This window comes from Somniosus microcephalus, chromosome 13 (assembly GCF_052327205.1).
Source record: "Somniosus microcephalus isolate GS21.2 chromosome 13, FLI_Smic_1.0, whole genome shotgun sequence".
Lineage (NCBI taxonomy): Eukaryota > Metazoa > Chordata > Chondrichthyes > Squaliformes > Somniosidae > Somniosus > Somniosus microcephalus.
In genome coordinates this window covers 13,596,732-13,611,461 of record NC_140999.1, presented here as the reverse complement: position 1 = coordinate 13,611,461, position 14,730 = coordinate 13,596,732, and positions in this window count along the sequence as shown.

Below are 14,730 nucleotides of genomic sequence, written 5' to 3'. Positions count from 1 at the left end.
TTTGTAGTTCAATCTTCCTGATATGATAAATATATCCAGTAGGTTCAAAGCTCTGTCATGAATAGAGAAAGATCCAAGCAGCACAAAGGGATTTATTTTAGTTGAATAAACATTCGTACTTCAGTGACACTTCTAATGTTCAATTGCTTTCTGTATGTGATGGTGGGCCCTCAATTGTTGTACTGTAAGTGAAAGGTGACTGAAAGTTGATTGCACAGATTTTCTTTTCTTGTGTCTGTCTGAAAGTGTATGAAAGAAACCTATTGGATAAATGCACAACCAGTGTGTGAAGTAATCTAAATCTACTAAGCCAGTACAAATAGGAACACAATGGCCTAGAAATTCAGTTTGCACAGTTTTGGGGCGCTAAAGTCGGGCGCTCGGTAAATTTAGCGCCCGCCGGAAACTGCAGGCCAACTCGCCGAAATTCAGTGAAGTTGGACCAGATTCTGGCCGAGCGCTGAAACTGGCGCTGCAATGCTGTGTTCAGGCGCTAATCCGGTGATGCGGCTTGATATCGCCGATTCCGGGCGCAGCGCAGGTGCAGTCATGTGTTGAGTGTCAGCAGACACCCTGACGCCGGCCAGCTCTTAAAGGGGGAAGGGTCAACTTTGACTGCTGCCACGCCCTGCATGCTGTAGCGCTGCAACTAGGCCTCAGCACTGGTGGTGTGCCAAAACAGCACCTGGAGGAATGGAGAGGGCCCGTGACAGAGCACAGCGCTTCTCTGAGCATGCGCTGAGTGTGCTCATCCATGGGGTACACAAGAAAAGACGGATTGTGTGCCCGGCTAGTGGCAGGAAGGCTCCCAGGAGCCAGTTCAGGAACGCCTGGAGCAGAATTGCCTGCAGGGTCTCATCCAACTGCGATGTTCCCAGGAGTGCGGACCAGTGCCGCAAGAAATTCAATGACCTCAGTCGGATGGTGAAGGTGAGTACCCTTTCCACTGTCCCCCTCATCCTTGCATGTGCACCTCCCATTAGGGCCAAAGGGACATCAAAGGCCTAATGCCCAGCCCTCCTCCCGCTGCAATGGCACTTGCATGTTAATCAAAGCTCTTTCTGCACTTATCACACTGTCCAAGCTATTCAGCCATGGGAGGGCTCCCACACAGCAACAGGGCAGCACACTGTCCAAGCTATTCAGCCATGGGAGGGCTCCCACACAGCAACAGGGCAGCACACTGTCCAAGCTATTCAACCATGGGAGGCCTCACACACAGCAGCAGGGCACCACACTGTACTTAGAGGCCCTCCTTTCTCTTGCAGGCCAAGCTGGCGAGGAACACCAGGAGCCAGGTAGCGACTGGTGGAGGGCATCCCGACTACCAGGAGCTGACTGATCTGGAGGAGAGGGTGGCACAACTCCTGCGTGCCCGGGTGACAGGCCCTGTCGCGATCGGCGATGCGGACCCTGTACTGGAGCCCACTGGTAAGGACATGACCGGGTGCACCTCTCTCCTTGCCCTCGCGCAACAGATGTACATCCTTCCCCACTGACCGCAAAATGCGCATAATGCACCACTGCGGCCTCCCTGGCTGTCGGCCTGTCCTCACTCTAAAGCTACACTTGTGCCTTCCTGCTTTCAGCTGCTGAGGAGGAGGTGCTCCCTGAAGCACAGAGAGCCAGGCCCTCGGAGGAGGAGGACGTGGAGGACCAGGAGGAAGGCGGCACCTCCGGGGAACCCTCCTCCGCGCCAGCAGATGGCAATGGAGGGGAGACGTCTGGCGTGCAGGAGAGCCGGGGGGAGGCGGTGGAGGGGAGGCCAGAACCTGGTACCAGTGGCGTGGACGCACGCGGCAAGGGCCCGGCAGCAGGGCAGCCTTCTGGCCAGAGGGGGGAGGCGGTGGAGGGGAGGCCAGAACCTGGTACCAGTGGCGTCGACGCACGCGGGAAGGGTCCGGCACCACGCCGCCCTTCTGCCCAGAGGGGGCAGGTGGTGGAGGGGAGGGGAGAACCTGGTCCCAGTAGGGTGGCCGAACGCGGCAAGGGTCCAGCGCCACGCCAGCCTTCTGCCCAGAGGGCGAGTCCGCCCTCCAGTCCGGAGTCGGACGTCGCCCAGGAGGTGCGCCTCCTGCACGACATGTCGGCGGCGTCGGAGCGGCGCCACGTGGAGTTTATGCAGGTGGTGGAGCAGATGCCTCGCGCCATGGAGAGCCTGGCACATAGTGTGGTGGCTTTCGCCGAATCACAGGCCAGGGGCCTGGAACAATTCGCGGCAGCGCACGCCAGGGGGGTGGACCTACTTGTGGCAGCGCACGACAGGGGGGTGGACCTACTTGTGGCAGCGCACGACAGGGGGGTGCAGCAACTCGCCGCAGCGCAGCACGCCAGTCGCCACATGAGAGGTGCTGGGCAGACACTGGCACAGCAGCTGCGGGCACATGCCAGGGCAGTTGGGGCACTAACTTCTGCCACCCTCGCACTGGCGCGGAGGCGTCGCCAGGCGAGCCGCCACCCTGCTGCAGCACAGCGGTCTGGCGGCCAACACATTGGTGCGCTTGCTCCCCTGCCAGGCCGGCCGAGTGCCAGTGTCTCTGGCGAGCAGCGCGCGCCTGCCATCAGCCAGCTTGTCCCCATTGGTGCAGGCGACACTGCAACTCCCCCAGCCAGGGTGCGACGAGCTGCTGCAGGAACTGAAGATGGCCACCCACAGCTGCAGCAGCCACCAGCCGGCCCCTCCCGGGCCGGCCCTCGTGTAGGGCGACCCCCAAGGGCATCTGGCGAGACGCATTGTCGCCCTGATGAGCCTTCCCCCAGCCTTGCCCCAGCCTCAGGGCCCAGCTTGAGGCGCAGCTGCAGGTCGGGCCGGGGCAAGAGAACGCTCTCTAAGGACTCGCCCTCTCGGCACGCTGAGTAGAGTGTGGCGAGCGTGGGTTTTGGTCATGCGGGGGCTTCTGTTCTGGGGGGCATTATCTTGTTTGTTTTTATGGGGGTGTTTGTGTTGGGGGGGGGGCGTTTTTTTGTAAGGCCGGTGAGGAAGGCCATTTGCATGTGGAAGTTTTGTTAGTCCTCCCCAGGTTTTGGGAGTGACAGAAGTTTTCGACTGTTTTTTGGAGGTCTCTGTTTTGCTGTTCCATGTGGGAAGGGCCCTGAGTTTGTGAAATAAAGATTTTTATTTTTTCACCATGTGCAGGTGTCATGTTTCAACTGGTTGTTGGGTTAAGCGGCTGAGGGCTTGCGGAGCGGCTGCCTTCAGCTGCGTTCATTGGCCCAGGCCATTCCCTGACAGGGGGCCTAGAAGTGTCGAGCAATAAGCCACCGGCGGACGGCCCTTGGACCTTGTCGCTCCCTCCTAGGCTGCTCCTCCTCCTCCTCCTCCTCATGGTCCTCCAGCTCATCCTCTTGAGGTGGTGGGGCAATGTCAGGTGGCAGTGCCTGAGTCCTGCGGATCGCCAGGTTGTGGAGCATGCAGCACACGACGACGAACTGGGAGACTCTATCCGGCGAATACTGAAGAGCTCCTCCGGAACGATCCAGGCAGCGGAACCGTTGCTTGAGGACGCCTATCGTTTGCTCTATTAGGTTCCTTGTGGCTTGATGGCTTTCGTTGTATGCCACCTCCGCTGGGGTCGTGGGCGCGTGGAGCGGGGTCATGAGCCATGTACACAAAGGGTAGCCCTTGTCCCCGATAAGCCATCCCCTTGGTGGAGGCTGTGCCTCGAACATGTCAGCCACAGTAGTCTGGCGCAGGATAAATGCATCGTGGCTGCTTCCTGGGAAGCGGGCATTGACAGCTAGGATGCGCTGCCTGTGGTCACACACCAGCTGCACATTTAGGGAATGGTAGCCCTTGCGGTTGCGGTAATGCTCGGCATTGTGGATAGGTGCCCGCATAGCCACATGCGTGCAGTCAATGGCGCCCTGCACCATGGGGAAGCCCGCGATCCTGCCAAATCCAACTGCACGCTGCTCCTGCTTGTGTTGGGTCATGGGGAAGGAGATGAATTGGTGTCTCCTCGCGTAAAGTGCATCGGTGACCTGCCGGATGCAGCGATGCGCGGCGAACTGGGAGATGTTCGCTATGTCCGCAGCAGCGGCTTGGAACGAGCCGCTTGCATAAAAGCTGAGAGCCACCGTGACCTTCACTTCCACCGAGAGAGATGTCCTGCACATGAGCTGTGGCCGCAAATCTGCGTGAAGCAGCTGGCAGATCTCTGCAACCACCTCCCTCCTGAAGCGCAGCCTCTTCACACAATGCGCCGCAGTCATGGTGAGATAGGACACCTGCTGCTGGTATTGCCTGACTGGGTAAGGCCTACGTTGGCGACGCCTGATGGCCCCTCTGCGTCTAGGCATGGCTGGCCCTCTGTCACAGCGTCTGCGAGCCCTTCGCACAAAATGCTGCAACTGAGGGTTGGCACCCCATACAGCCCCCATTATAAAGTTCCAAACAGCCAAATCACAAGGATGCAAATGTCAAAGCACTGGCTAGAAGCCAAAAATACCTCTCCTATGTTGTCCGAAATCAGAAATCTCTGTGCCTTGCTCTCTGTCCAGAAATCCAAAGCAGTAAAGTCATTGCAGCGAAATGGCTGGCCTTTATGGGTGAGTGGATGTGCCCTTTAATTAGCGCTCCCCGAATCCCACAGAGCCTCTGTTGAGTTCCACTTCACAGTTCTTAACAGCGCCACGCCCACATTGGGCGGGCGCCACTGAATTTCCGGTTTGGGGCGCACAAACGGCGTTGCACACCCAAATGACGTCATAAGATGCGCGCGCAGCTGAGCGGGCGCTAACACTTTGCGCCGGCGCTAAATCCCAACTGAATTTCGGCGTAGGCGCAGATCCGGCGGCGCCCGGGTGCTAAGTGGCTAGCGCCGGAAATATACCCTTTTCTGGCGCTAACAGCTGGCGCAAACAACTGAATTTCTAGGCCAATATCTTGTTGCATTTTATTGAGACATTTTTCAGAGTTTGACTTGGGGAAGACGAGGCTGATTGTGCATGCAGAATGCACCTCAGTTTTACTCCCTCAATATTTTCAGTAACTCAGGGCTTGTGATCTCAATACATCCCTGCAAAAGGCAGTGGCCTAATACCATTGGATAGGTGTGTTCTTGCACATGTGAAATGAAATGGCTGTGTAATTGGCAAATGAACTTCAACATAAATAAATGCGAGGTAATACCTTTTGGTAGGAGGAATAAGGAGGCCATATACTCTCTGTAATGTAAGTGTCTAAATGGCGAAGAGGAACAGAGGGATCTGCGGGTACAGATACACAGAGCACGCACTAAAAGTAGCGACAAAGGTGAATAAGGCCATAAAAAAGTGTACAAAGCACTGGGGTTCATTTCTAGAGGGATAGAATTGAAAAGCAGAGAAGTTGGCCTAGAAATTCACTATGGCCCCGCCAGCTGGCTAGCGCCCAAAAGTTAGCGCTGGGCGGGAAGCCTATAGAGATCGTCAGATATTCATTGTTAGCGCCCCAATTCGGAACCGGGCGCTATACCAGGGTGTGCCCACCTCCGCTTGGGGCGCTGACACTGAATATCAGCGCTCTTGGCACCGCTGCGCCAGCCGCTGCGGAGCGGCAGGCTGCGGTACTGCAGGCCTCCTCCTTCTCTTAAGGGGGAGCTGCCTGCAACGGGGAGATCGCCGCTGGATAGTGCCGGCAAATGAGCCCGGCACCACGGAGAAGTGCCGGGCTCGCGGAAAGCAGCTGGCAATGCCGCGGGGGGGGGTGGAGGAGGCCGGGGAAGGAGGTGCGGGCAGGCGGCCGCCGAAAAAGCGGCCGGCCGCACCTTCCGCTTTAAAGCGCCCCACTAAGGCAGCAGGACGGCCCCGTTTTCTGGTCGCTGTTTGCGGCCGCTTCGGAGGAGGCGGCCGCAACTAAATATGGGGATCGGGCCGGTTTCGGGGCGGAACCGGGGCACTGCACACACCGATGACGTCATCGGTGCCGGCGCAGCGCTAACGGCTACCGCCGCCAATACCGCTGCACTGAATATCTGCGCAAACTCATTTCTGGCGCAAAATCACTCTTTAGGCGTTAACTGGGCGCAAAGCTGGCAGCGCCTTAATGAATTTCTAGGCCGTTGTGTTAAACTTGTATAGAACCTTGGTTAGGCCACACTTGGATTATTGTGAACAGTTCTGGTCTCCATATTATACAAAGGTTATAGAAGCACTGGAGAAAGTGCAAAAAAGATTTACTGTATTAGAATGATACCAGAACTGAGATGTTATACCTATCAGGAAAGATTGAACAGGCTGGGGCTCTTTCCTCGAGAAAAGAGAAGGCTGAGTGGTGACCTGATAGAGGTCTTCAAGATTATGAAGGGGGTTCGATAGGGTAGACGTAGAGAAGATGTTTACACTTGCAGGCGAGACCAGAACTAGGGGTCATAAATATAAAATAGTCACTAATAAATCCAATCGGGAATTCAGGAGAAACTTCTTTACCCAGAGAGTGGTTAGAATGTGGAACTCGCTACCACCAGAGGAGAATAACAGAGATGCATTTAAGGGGAAGCTCGATAAACACATGAGGGAGAAAGGAATAGAAGAATATGTTGATGGGGTGAGATGAAGAGGGATGGGAGATACATGGCAGGGGTCTGCATTGAAGGGCAAAATGCAAAATCAACTGCTACGTGAGGCTACGATAACCTCCTGCATGAGGATGAGATTTGAGTTACGAATGTTTTCAGCCATGGTCACAGTATATAGGTATAAACGTTCTATCTGGAATAAGCAGCTAGTTCACAGCAGGAGACAAGTCTACATAGTAATTGTATCTTCTATTTGAGCTTTGTGGTGTTAGTAGGGGCTGGTGTGACTTCTTGATCTGAGCTCCTTGGTAGTCTTTTTTGTTTTCTCCAATTTTCACCCTTCCTTTCCTTAAAGTGCGCTGGGGTACATCTACATGGGCATTGGCTGTCCTCTAGTACCTTGCCCAAGTGACCATTTTTCATGTGTGAGTCTGCGTATCAGCAGGCTACTCACACTCCTCACCCAATGTCTACACATGCAGCAGGAGTCAATGGATGGCAATGGAACCATGGCTGTGTTTTTTGTTTCCTTCTCCCTACTCAAGAGGCACTGAGAACAATGATAGTGCCAACACTGCTGCCTCCGCTGAGATCAGTTAACTGAGATCAGATATACCGCCAACGGGAGAGCTAGAAGACATTGGCCTAGAAATTCATTATAGCCACTTTTGGGGCGGTAAAGTCGGGCGGCCGCTAAAGTTTGCGCCCGGCGCAAAATCGAGGCCACTTCCCCGATATTCATTAGCTTCACCCTAAGAGTTTGCTCGAGCGCTAAAACTGGCGATGCACGCCTCTCTTTAGGCGCTAAGCCGGAGGTGCTGAGCGATAGCGCCGAGGCCGGGCGCAGCGCAGGTGCGGCCATTTCTTGATTGACAGCAGACACACTGGCGCCGGCCAGCTCTTAAGGGGGAAGGGTCGACTTGGTCTGCTGCCACGCCCTGGATAGTGGAGCCCTCCAGCTAGGCCTGAACACTGCTGCTGGACCCAAATAGCGCCTGAAACCATGGAGAAGGCCCGTGAACGAGCGCAGCGCTTCTCAGAGCTTGATCTGAGGGTGCTGGTTGGTGCTGTGGAGAAGAGACGCCATATTTTGTTTCCGGACAATGGCAGGAAGCCGCCGGCCCGCGTCTACCGGAGAGCCTGGAGGCATGTCGGCACCAAGGTGACATCCAACAGCGAGGTCCCCAGGAGCGGTGTCCAATGCCGCAAAAAGCTCAATGACCTCGCCAGGATTGTCAGGGTGAGTACCCTTTCCAGTGTCCTCCTCATCCTTGCATGTGCACCTCACATTATGGGCAAAGGGACCTGAAAGCCCTAATGGCCAGCCCTCATGCAGCAGCTATGGGACACTCATGAACATCAATTGCACATTGTGCACTTAACACACTGGCCAGGCTATTTGACCATGGGAGGCAGTGCACACAAGATCAGGGCTACACACTGGCCAGGCTATTCCACCATGGGAGGCAGTGCACACAAGATCTGGGCTACACACTGTACTTAGAGGCCGTCCTTTCTCTTGCAGGCCAAGCTGGCCAATAATAAGAGGAGCCGGAATGCAACCGGGGGAGGCGGCCCCCAGATCCAGCCGCTCACCGAGCTGCAACATCGCGTGGAGCGCATCATGGATGCCCGGGTGATTGGCCCCGTTGCATCTGGAGATGCCGACCCTGTTCTGGGCACCAATGGTAAGGACATCACCTTTTGGACCTCTCTCGTCCCACTTGCGCATCAGATCTACATCCTTTGCCACTGTCCGACCAATGCGCTGAATGCCACCACTCATGCATCCCTCGCTGACGCCCACTCCTCACTCTAAAGCTACTCTTGTGCCTTCCTGCTTTCAGATGGTGAGGAGGAGGTCCCTGAAGTTGCCAGTGACAGCCCCTCAGAAGAGGAGGAGGAGGAGGAGCAAGAGGAAGGCGGCCCATCAGGGGAACCCTCAGCCGTGGCAACCCATGCCAATGTAGGGGACATGTCTTCCCTGGAGGGGAGCGTGGGGGAAGTGTCGGAGGGGAGGGTAGCTCCTGGGACCAGCGGCCTGCAGAAACGCGGGAGGGGAGTGGAAGCTCAGCGGCCTTCTCCCCAGAGGGGGGAAGGGTCGGAGGGGAGTCCAATTGCTGGGCCCAGCGGCGTCCAGCAACGCAGGAAGGGTCGGCCAGCTCGGCGGCCTTCTCCCCAGAGGGAGAGTCCGGCCTCCAGTCCGGAGACGGCCAACGCCGAGGAGATGCGCTGCATCGAGGACTTGTCCACGGACTCGGAGCGCCGGCACACGGAGCTCATGGGGGTAGTGGCATGGTTGCCTGAGGCCATCGAGTCCCTGTCTCGGAGTGTGACCGAGTTCGGGCCCTCAGAGGCCACCAGTCGGGCGGAATTCCGGGCAGATCAGGCAGCGAGTCGGGCGGAATTCGGGGCAGCTCTGGCAGCGACTGGCCAGGTGATCAGTGGTGCCGTCCAGTCACTGGCTGCTCTGATGCGGTCACTGAACAGGTCAACACGGGCACTCACTGCTGCCACACTCGCTGTGTCAGCCAGGCATCGCCAGGGCACCCGGCGCGCTGCAGCAGCACAGCGGTCTGTCCCTCGGCAGATTGGTGCGCATGCTGCAGTGCTGGCCCGGGCGAGTGCCAGTGTCTCAGGTGACCAGCAAGCGCCTGCCATCCGCCAGCTTGCCCCCATTCCTCCAGCCGCCACTGCCACTCCCCCAGTGGAGCTGCCAGGAGCTGCTGCAGCGACTGATGCTGGCCAGCCACAGCTGCAGCATTCACCAGCCGGCCCCTCGACGGCCAGACGTCGTCTAGGCCGACCCCCAAGGGCATCTGCCGTCACGACATGTGCCCCTCAGGAGCCTGCCCCCAGCCTTGCAGCAGCCAATGGCCTCACTTTGAGGAGGAGCAGCAGGGCGGGCAGGGGCCACATAAAGATGCCCAAGGCATCGCCCTCGCGGGCCAAAAAGTAGAATGTGTGGGCAGTTGTGTTTGTTTTTTGAGGCCAAGAATTTGATGTTTGTTTTTTGAAGGCCGAGAATTGGATGTTTGTTTTTTGAAGGCCGAGGATGTGATGTTTGTTTTTTACGAAGGCCGAGGATGACGGCCATTTTTGTTGCACTGTTTTGTTAATCCTCTCCAGGCTGTGGGAGCGAGTAATGTGTGTGAGTGTTTTTTGGGGGTTTCGTCTGTTTTTGGTTTTCATGTGGGAAGGGCCCTGAGTTTGTACAATAAACCATTTTATTTATTCACATTGTCCATGTTTGATCTTTGAAGTGTTTGTTGCCTTAACCGGCTGAGGGCTGGCGGAGCGGCTGCAATCATGTTCTTTCATTGGCACAAGCCATTCCCTGACAGGGGGCCTAGAAGTGACAGTCAATAAGCCGCCGACGGGCGGCCCTTGGACCTTCTGCCTCCCTCCTGGGCTGGTACTCCTCGTCCTCCTCCTCCTCCTGCTCCTCCTCCTGAGGTGGTGGTCCAACGTGAGGTGGCAGTGCCTGAGTCCTGCGGATAGCCAGGTTGTGCAGCATGCAGCAAACGACGACGAATTGGGAGGCTCGCTCCTGTGAATACTGGAGGGCTCCCCCAGAGCGATCCAGACAGCGGAACCGTTGCTTGAGGACGCCGATTGTTTGTTCTATGATGTTCCTAGTCGCTTGATGGCTCTCGTTGTATGCCTCTTCAGCAGGGGTCCTGGGCGTGCGGAGCGGGGTCATGAGCCAGGTACACAAAGGATAGCCTTTGTCCCCGATAAGCCATCCTCTTGGGGGAGGCTGTGCCTGGAACATGTCAGCCACAGTTGTCTGTCGCAGGATAAAGGCATCGTGGCTGCTGCCTGGAAAGCGGGCATTGACAGCTAGGATGCGCTGCCTGTGGTCACACACCAGCTGTACGTTGAGGGAATGGTAGCCCTTCCAGTTGCGGTAATCCTCGGCATGCTCCAGAAGTGCCCGCAAAGCCACATGCGTGCAGTCAATGGCGCCCTGCACCATGGGGAAGCCCGCTATTCTTGCAAATCCCACTGCACGCTGCTGCTGCTTGTCCAGGGTCATGGGGAAGGAGATGAATTGATGTCTCCTTCTGAAAAGGGCATTGGTCACCTGGCGGATGCAGCAATGCACGGCGAACTGGGAGATGTTAGCGATGTCCCCAGCAGCGGATTGGAAGGAGCCAGTGGCATAGAAGTTGAGAGCCACCGTCACCTTCACTGCCACCGACAGAGACGTCCTGCGCATCAGCTGTGGCTGCAAATCTCAGTGAAGCAGCTGGCAGATTTCTGCAACCACCTCCCTTCTGAATCGTAGCCTCCTAACACACTGCACGGCAGACATGGTCAGATAGGAGGACTGCTGGCGGTATACCCTGGGTGGGTAAGGCCTCACTTGGCGACGCCTGTTGCCCCCTCTGCGTCTAGCCAGGGCTGCCACTCTCTCACGGCGTCTGTAAGCCCTTCCGGCATAAGGCTGAAAGTCAGCGTTGGCACCCAATGCAGCCCCCATTATATGCTGGCAAACACTGAGATCTCAATGAAGGCAAAGATAATAGCTAAGCTCTGGCCTGAGCCAAAAATACCTGTCCTAGTGTTGGTCCAAACCAGTAAGCTCTCCTCCTTGGTCTCTCTCCAAAAAACCGTTGCACAAGAGTGAATGCTGCAAAATGGCTGGCCTTTATAGTGCAGGGTAAGTGCCCTTTAATTTGCGCTCCCCGCGGCCCGCCTCGGCTGTGTACCGTTCCACTTCACAGTCGTTAGGGCCGCCCGGCGCACAATGGGGCGGCGCGAGTGAAGTTCCGGTTCCGGGCGCACAAAGGGCGTTGCACGACGAAATGACGTCATGATCTGCGCGCGCAGCAGGGCGCGCGCTAAGACTTTGCGCCGGCGCTAAATATCTACTGAAGTTGGGGCGAGGCGCAGATCGCGCTGCACCCGGGCGCTAAGCGCCTAGCACTCGAGATCTACTCCTCCTAAGGCGCTAACGGCTGGCGCGCCCAACTGAATTTCTAGGCCATTGAGCAGAGTAGCTAGCCACTGAGTGTTGAAGATTTACACACAAGAAAAAAAGGACAAGAAGTATCACTTTGGTACAGTCATACACTCTGGCTCTCCCAGAACAATTACATTTTTTTAAATTCATTTACGGGTTTTGGGCTTCGCTGGCAATGCCAGCATTTATTGCCCATCCCTAATTGCCCTCTGATACAACTGAATGGCTTGCTAGGCCATTTCAGAGGGTAGTTAAGAGTCAACCACATTGCTGTGGATCTGGAGTCACAAATAGGCCAGACCGGGTAAGGACGGCAGATTTCCTTCCCTGAAGGACATTAGCGACAATCCGATCGTTTCATGGTCACCATTACTGATACTAGCTTGATCACCCCTTGTTCTGAACCATACTCTGCAGTTGTAAGTATTATCTTTAACTGTTGCTCATTGTCGTTCTGCAATCAAATAAGGTGCTCAGTAATTTCAGTCCCAGTGTCTGTGGTTGTTGTCTCCGCTCAGGGTCAGAACGAGTAATAAGGTTACGAATAAGGCAAATGAAATTCGAACCTTACAACAGTGACTTGATCGAATCTTGCAAGTGTGCAGTAGAGAGAATATGTGGGTCTAGATTCGCTGCAGGGGTACAATTCCCTCTGGGAGTGTGGTGGAGCAGGACTTCCGCCTGCCTTGTGTTACGAGCAGTGATCCCACTGTAGTTTCTGGGATCAGCATGATTTGCAGAACTCAAGCAAGCTGCAGACGTTGCAAACGCCTCTGATTGGGTGCTCGCCCATTTCGAGGCGAGAAAGAAAGACTTTCATTTCTATAGCATTCATGACCTCAGGATGTCCCAAAACGTTTTACAGCCAATGAAGTACTTTTGAAGTGAAGTCACTGTTGTAATGTAGGAGCTATACCATGCTGCTACAGACCTGAAGGGACAGCCATCCCTGGAAGAATTTTTGCTAGTGACCAGAAAAAATCTGCTGCATAGAATGCATGAAAAATCTGCTGCAGGGCACAGAGCCCCTAGAGTTGCTGATGCAAATGTGGAAGTGTTTCTGCAGGAGGCTGGATATGGGGAGAAAGCAGAGAAATTTGGGTCCCAGTGAGGTCAGTTTGGGGTTAATGGAGTGAGATATCCAGGGCCATAAGTACGAATTTCATAATGCAACATGCTGCCTCTCATTGCAGGAAGTTTAATGATCTTACCAGGTCAGGCAAGATAAGAGAATTCAGCCTCATTTTTTATGAATGATTTCTACTAAGCATGTCTGCCACGTACAATGACCTCTCCTCACAATCTGTTAAAGTGCTTAAGTTACTTAACATCAATGATCAGGCACTAATGCTGGGTCCTTCGTGCTTCTGGCCTTCACCTGAAAGTGCTTCTTCACTTACAGATTTACATGCAATCGCAGCAGCACTAACAATTTGTATTTACATTGCGTCTTTAATGACCCAAACTGCCATCAAATGGAACAGAAACACTGAGCATGGGGTGAAAAATAGGAGAGCCTTGGGAGAAAAGCAGGGTGGGTGGTGGGGGAGGTGGGGAGGTGGGGTGGGTGATTGAGAAAGATTTTCATGAAAGTGAGAAAGGGAGAGAGCAGTAAATCTCTTGGGAGAGAATTCCAGAGAGCAAGACCTAAGCAACTGAAGGACTTGCCACCAGTGGAGGAGTGGAGGGAAGTTGGAATACTCAGACCAGACTCAGAAGATCGAAAGGTGCAGGAAGGAGAGTAAAACTGGAAGAGATTGCAGAGGATGGGTAGAGTTATCAACAGCTAACAGTGTAACTTCGAATTTTTGCTTTCAGTCCCTTAACTAAGTAGAGGGAATCCTATATATGATACCATTTTTGATGGTATTATTATTTTGACTTATATCCTTTTGTATGCATTATTACAATATTGCAAAATACCAACAGTCTTGTCATTGCCTCAACAAGTCAGGCGTGTGATGGAATACTCTCCACTTGCCTGGATGAGTGCAGCTCCAACAACACTCAAGAAGCTCGACACCACCCAGGACAAAGCAGCCCGCTTGATTGGCATCCCATCCACCACCTTAAACATTCACTCCCTCCGCCCCCCGTGGCTGCAGTGTGTACCATCTACAAGATGCAATGCAGCGTCTCGCCAAGGCTTCTTCAGGGGCACCTCCCAAACCCACGACCTCTACCACCTAGAAGGACAAGAGCAGCAGGTCCATGGGAACACCACCACCTCCAAGTTCCCCTCCAAGTCACACACCATCCTGACTTGGAAGTATATCGCCGATCCTTCATCGTCACTGGGTCAAAATCGTGGAACTCCCTCCCTAACAGTACTGTGGAAGCACCTTCACCACACGGACTGCAGCGGTTCTAGAAGGCGGCTCACCACCACCTTCTCAAGGGAAACTAGGGATGGACAATAAATGCTGGCCTTGCCAACGATGCCCACATCCCATAAACGAATAAAAAAAAAAGCAACCTTTAGTGTAAAAGGTTGGTTGCGCTCTTATATCTGTCATGGTTATTGTAATTTTAATGGGTTATAATGATCCCAAACATGCCCTGAAAAAACAAATCTTGGCCCAGAAATACCAGTCATACAGGGAGGCCTATCACACCCAATTTGCTGTCCATGTACATGATGGTAAACAGGCCCTGACAGGAAGTGGCCTTATGTAAGAAGCGAAGACTACAAGTGGGCAAAAATGCAGGCATTAAATGGCCCTCGTGTTATGTCACTTATCCAAATACCCTGTGAAATGTTAAAAGCTTTAAAGTAGATGAATCCAGCATCCCAATTGGCTCACTTGGTGACGGTACTCCAGTGTGGGCTTGGAACAGGCTGACTTCGAAAGCCCTGGGTTTGATCGCCAGTCTGTGGTGAGTTAGCAGATCTCGGGTGGGGTGGAAATACGAACACTATAATTAGCCTCAGTGTCCTGGGCTAGAGGGAGAAACGCAACACCTGATTGTCATCCAGTTCCCCTGTTGGCAAATGGGTGAGGACAAGAGCTGACTTGGTTTTGATACTCCTCCCATATTTGTATAGTCTAATGATACTGTCCCAAGTTAACACATGATTAATGGCCCCTTGGGTGAGGTATCAAAGGTTGGCCTTTTCCATTGGGACCAATACTCCTGTAAGATTCAGGGGGGAGAAATTCGGTACCTAAGCGCCTCCCGTTGGCGCCTGGCAGGGGGCACTAACGGGGCGGTGAGGCAGATCCAGCGACGCACGCCAAATCCGGCACCCCCATAACGCCACCG